Here is a 6,000-nt window from a genome sequence, read left to right on the forward strand (position 1 = left end):
CGACTGTATCCAATCTATTTCTACGCTGTATTGTCACTAGTCAGAAATGGGCTTGTTCTCCACTTCCCTCTGTTTTCTTACTGAAAAAGGAGAAGCACTGAAAAGCTTGAGCTCAATTTGTTCTGGCCATTAGCGGAAAGCTCCTACTGTGAGGGAGGGAGACCACTGCTAGCTGGTGCGGAATGACATGCAGCCCTCCAGGGACCAAACAAAGGGAGCTCCTGCCTTTCTCCAAGTTTATTCAGGCATTTATAGACATATTGGTTGAGGTACCAGCCCATTCACATCTTAATGGGGAAAAAAAGAGAGACAAGGACTTGGGGGGGGGGGGGAATGCCAAATGAGAGACTATTGAGTGTCCACAGAGATGGAAGGATTAAAAAAAAAAAAACATAAATGTGAACTTGGGGAGGAGAGGGGATTCCTACTACTTACTGTGTGGGAGATTGCCATTATGATCATGATAAGAATACTCTCCATTTTAAAAAAGATTTAGTTTTTAAAACCATTCTACACACATTATCTCATGAGTTTTAGTCCAATCCAACCAAATTATGCCCTTATTATGGATAAAGGTTCCCGTGAGATAAGGCTGCAATGTGAAATGGAAGGAAGTTGCAATTCTCTGGTTAGGGTATAGTCTTCCTCTTCCTCTAACCCCCATCTCCCTTCCTATCTCCTTCAGCCAAGCAGGGCTGTGCATTAATTCAACCCAAATGAAAGGGTTAGGATGAAATACCTTTGAGGTGCATTCTAAAGTGTAATTCTCCTGAAACAAGTGTGTAACTTTATTAAAAACCAAGGTGCTAGTCAAAAGGTGAAAGAAATATATTACATTATTATGAAAAAGAGAGTATCTGAGAAAAAAGCTGAAGTAGCAGTTCTTTTAGAATTGACATGTGAAGGCTTTTAAAACACAGTGGAAAAGTTCCCTTTTCCTTAATACTTTTCCTTACTCTTTGTTAGGAACAGAGGGATAAAATGTTTATAGATAAGGTCATTGTAAAGTCTGTGCCATGGTACTGTGTGCCTGCTTGAGCCAAAATATCCTCCTCCCCCACCCTTTAAACTACACAATAATGTTAATTATTTTAGCAATTGGAAAAATCCCTTCTAGGGTGAAGACAATTGACAAGGAGGGTAACAATGTCAAAATCTTGTCCGTGACATGCCAGGAACAATTTTTTGTAGGAAGAATTTACGATCCCAAAGGAAAAGCGATAAATTGAAAAGGAGGGGTGGGTGGGATAAAGTTAATTGTAAAATCTGCTATTAGCAGCCTTTCTTTAGTCATAATGAAACTAGATTTTTTTTCAAAAGCACTAATAACTACAGTTTCTCCATTAATGAAAATGGTGAATGCAATGGGTGAATCATTAGAGAATGATCCCCCTGGCCCTGTGTTGCTCCTGATAGAGGAGCTAAGGGATGAAGTTTAAGAAATAAAATATACTATCAAACTGCTGGGAAAAGTGAACCACAGTCCCCAATGAAATCACTTCTTACAGCAATTAGGAGTCCATTTGTTGCAGTATTAACTGCCTCCGGCAAACTCAACAAACCAGGTCCTGACTGCTGGTAATGACAGATTTCTTAGGGAGTATTACTTAATTAACAATAATTTGAAAGGGCAGCTCAGCTGAGATACTACATTCACTCACTAGAAGCACAAGCAGTAGTAAATGAAAAGGACTTGCAATCTGTTAGCTTTCCCCTTGTCTTCTGTTTCTGAAATATCATGCAGCTGCTAAGTATTTGCCGTGAGATATTTTCAGCTCTCCATAATGCCAGCATGTCCAAGGAAGTTTAGCTCTCGCTAGGTATTCTGGGCACAAACTGTCCATTGCACAAGGCCATATGAGGTCCCCTGAAGTCTGATTTTGTTAAGATACCCTCCAGGATCTCAACTACTCAGAGACACCGTGCCTTATTTTCTCTCTCTTCTTTTGAAAGGGGTGGGGGAGAGAGGAGGAGGGCATCTGCTATCCCCTCTCCCTTGTCTATGGCTCCAGCCTCCTCACCCTCCCACCCATGCGTCATTTGTGCCTAATCATCTCAACATAATTGTCTCCTGTTGTTTTCCCTGCCTTCCCAAGAAGCTTTAGGTTGCATCAGCATCTTCTTGGTAGCTGGCTATGTATACCTTCTCCTCGGGCCAGTGGACTCTTTCAGATCCCTGGGCTCTGACAGACTGAGGGCAAGGAAAGCCTTTGCCTCCAGCAGCCCTGATTGAGTTGTAATACTGTCCTTTTCCCTCAAAGTCACAAGACTGAAATGGACCCATGGGAGCTTATTTTTTTCTTCCCCAGAGCTGATTTTCTTTTCTTTTCTTTTTTTAAGGGGACCGCAAAGCTAAGAATATACTACATAAGTTGTTGCTGAAATACTGCAGCAACTATCAGTATGAACTGAACTCTTGAAACAAAGTTCAGAGAAAAGCAAAAATAGTATTCTCTCTGGAAGAAGGGGCAAGGTAAGTTTTAAACAAAATTTTCATATAATGTGATACTCCAAAATTCACTTCTTCATAGAATGTTTAAGGTACGTTAATGTAACAGAAGAGATTTTATTTTTCTGCTCATAGAGAATGAATGTGTCATTTGGTTCTTGGGGGATGTGGATAAAAGCCACCCAAGAAAGTTATTTTAAATTATTATTAGGTTACCTTTAATTGTAATCACTAGTGTCCATTAAAACCCCTGCCAAGGGAAAAATCTTTATCTAGACTTGATTTGTGATAACTTGGTAATTGAAAAGTCGATTTGGAACTTGGTTATTAAGTAAAACAAATTTCCGTTCATTAGATTTTGAAGACAATCCACAAGTTTCGCGTGCTGAACTCTCACTTACATTAGGAAGTAGATGTAGATGGTGCTCGTAAAGAGCCCTACTGGTTTCCACAGTGGATTAAGATTGATTGCAGGAGAGCTAGATTTTTCTCCCTGCTTGTTTTAAATTCAAAGTACCTCTCACTCAAATAATATCAAAGGCTTCTGATTGAACACATCTCCCCGCAGGATTTTATCATAGGGCATGCTTTATTATGTACAATAGAATCAGATTGATATAATATGGCATCTGTGCCTGAATATCTTGTTTTGAGACAAGTTGGGGAAAGAGTTTTTATCTTTCTCTTGAAGCCTAATTAATGTTATTAGACAATCTCGTCACTGGAGTACTGGCTATTAGGACTGGAATCAGCTTGATTTACCATGATATATATCCAATTAACAACTTTTTTCATTTTAGCCTTCTCTTAGTATTACTACTTTTTGAAAAGAAGTCCCTAGAAAACTTTCCATAGTGTAGATGAGATGCGTGCGTTCCTGTTCAGATGTTTGTGGCCCTTTCAGCTCAGAAGCAGAAAACCTTTAGGGATAGGAGAAGGGGCAAAACAAAGGAGGTAGGCTATTTTGTTGCTTTGTTTTTGAAAATCCATCTTTACTACATAAGGAATATTGTCATCTACAAGATAAAGGAGTTGGACTGGATGGCCTCTAAAGTCCTTTCCAGATCTAAATCTGTAATCCTCTGATTTATTCAATATTCCTAAGAAAATGACAATAAATTGCATTGTGTTGAGTATTGATTTGACTGAATTTCCATAATTAGGAGTCTCAAATCATTTTTATGATATAGACAAGAATGATGATTCATACTTCTCTAATGTACTGAATTCCAGAAGGTACTTAAAAGCCACATAATGATGCCACAAAAGAGTTCACACTGGATAGTATAGAAAAAAAATCTTACATGAGATGATAAAAAAAAAGGCAGGAATCTACAAAGAAGTCTGGCATAACTTGTTTTGTCAATACTATCACCAATTCTATAAAGAAATCAATCAGTACGCAAGAAAAAGAAATACTAAATTGTTTTTCCCCATAGTAATTTTCCATCAAATTATTGTGGAGACAGCTAGCATAATACTAAACTCAGAATGATTACAAAAGGATTTTATCTTAGGAAGGGTCAGTTAATTGTTTTCACTGGAACTTTGTCATTTGAACCCTTGCTCCAAGCATAATTAATGAACTATTTGGAACAAAGGATTTTTTGCTTTTAACATTTTGTAAAGTTGTGGGAAGTTTGAAAGGGATAAAAGAAAAAACCTTGAAATGTAATTTTGTCAGTTTCTTAAACTGTCTCTAATTAAATTCTCTTCCATTAGTCCCTCACATTAAACAAATATACAAATAATTAATTAAAAATTAAAAATACGCATATATGTCAACAGGGAGAAAGAGAAAGAGAGACAAAGAGACAGAGACAGAGAATGAGAGAGTAAAACATATCCACAGAAGAAAATTCCCTAACCTCTACCATTTCCTAATTTTTAAGATCTCACTAGTAGAAAAGTTTTCTTGTTTTAGTCAATCCCTCATGCTATAAATTCTGTAAGTTCTCTCAAATTTCTAAATTTCTTTCTTGATGAAGGTGAAGACTGGCTACTCTTGTGTAGAAAATATGAATAGACTTAAAATCATAATTAAATTGAAATCTGACCTTTTTCTTTCTCTGGGCTTTAAAATTCTACATCCTTTAAACTTTCTTCCTTGGACATTTTCTGTTTCAATTCTTAAATGGCCTGGGTTACTCTCCCAATGACCTATTAAGGTTCTGTCATTTTGAAGATAAGAAAAAAAACATTTCCTTCTGCATCTTGAAGGCTACAACCACTTTATTATTAATTTTTTCTCTCATGGGCTATATTTCCCTTTTTTAAATGAAATTATTGTAGTACCAATATTACCTTTGTGTATGATAATCAAAACTTATTTGTGTATAATGACCCTCAACTCCTGCATTTCTGCAATCTGTTGTTTTTTTTTTTCACAACAAGATTTATCTTTACTCAATTTTATTTTATTTAACCTTAATCATTCTTCAGTTAAGCAATCTCATTTCTCTGACTGACCAAATTTATCACCAATACCTCTCCTGGTTATAACCTATAGGATGAATGAGCACACTCTCTCTCTCTCCATCAGCTGATATTGATCAAAGTTGCAAAGAATAAAGTGCCACTTGTTATTTCAATTAAAACTAAAAGTAATCCATTGGTAAGGAATTCCTGATTGGAACTCTCCAGGAACCGTCATGTCCATTTGATGTTTAGCATATAATAAACATCTGAAAAATATTTATTAACTGTTATTGACAAATGGTCTAGATACTAGGTTTCTGATAAATATAGCATATGGAGCAGAAGTCAAAGACCCTTGTTGGGTCACTCATACTCACTTATCCTGGACCTACAACAATTGTAAAAAGAAATTAAATTAGACCAACAACATTTGCTACTAAACCATTCAGACTCATGAAGACTCTTCACAGGAGATTTACAACTTTAATTCTTCTTCCTGTTTCTTTTTAGAGAGAGATTTTGTTAGGTGTATATTTTCCATCTCCAATCACTGGATACCTCTTAAGCTTTCCTAGGGTTCTCCAATTCAATGATAGCCATTTCTCACCTGGCTGACCTACTATGGGATTTCTCTGACTCTTCTACCATGACCCAGGAACAGCATTATTAGAATGAATAACCTCATCATCTTGAAAGATATTATCAACCTTGGAAGTCCACTTCATCACTACCTTCTGCCTTTCTGAATGGAGGGGCAGGACATGAACTTCAAACTTTTTTTTACATTTATTAATATTCATTTTTAAAATGGTTACATGATTCATGCTCCACCTTTCCCCTTCAACCCCCCCGCACCCCCCCCACCCATGGCTGATGCGCATTTCCACTAGTTTTGTCATGTGTCCTTGATCAAGACCAATTTCCAAAGTGTTGGTAGTTGCATTGGTGTGGTAGTTTCGAGTCCACACCCTCAATCATGTCCACCCCGACCCATGCGTTCAAGCAGTTGTTTTTCTTATATGTTTCCTCTCCTGCAGTCCTTCCTCTGAATGTGGGTAGCTTTCTTTACCATAAATCCCTCAGAATTGTCCTGGGTCATTGTATTGCTGCTGGTACAGAGGTCCATTACATTC

The 6,000-nt window shown here is 37.1% G+C and overlaps 1 protein-coding gene and 1 long non-coding RNA gene across 3 annotated transcripts in view; one reads left to right on the forward strand and one right to left on the reverse strand.

The window, feature by feature from the left end:
• LOC123238200 overlaps positions 1–6,000 on the reverse strand; it is a 125,383-nt gene that overhangs the window by 18,401 nt on the left and 100,982 nt on the right. The window lies entirely within an intron of this gene.
• Positions 1,473–6,000, forward strand: part of CDH20 (cadherin 20) — a 111,756-nt gene continuing 107,228 nt past the window's right edge. Inside the window, exon 1 of the mRNA XM_044665640.1 lies at positions 1,473–2,473. The gene's annotated coding sequence lies outside the window, so the exon portion shown is untranslated. The remainder of the gene's footprint in view (positions 2,474–6,000) is intronic.

Source organism: Gracilinanus agilis, chromosome 1 (genome assembly GCF_016433145.1).
Source record: "Gracilinanus agilis isolate LMUSP501 chromosome 1, AgileGrace, whole genome shotgun sequence".
Lineage (NCBI taxonomy): Eukaryota > Metazoa > Chordata > Mammalia > Didelphimorphia > Didelphidae > Gracilinanus > Gracilinanus agilis.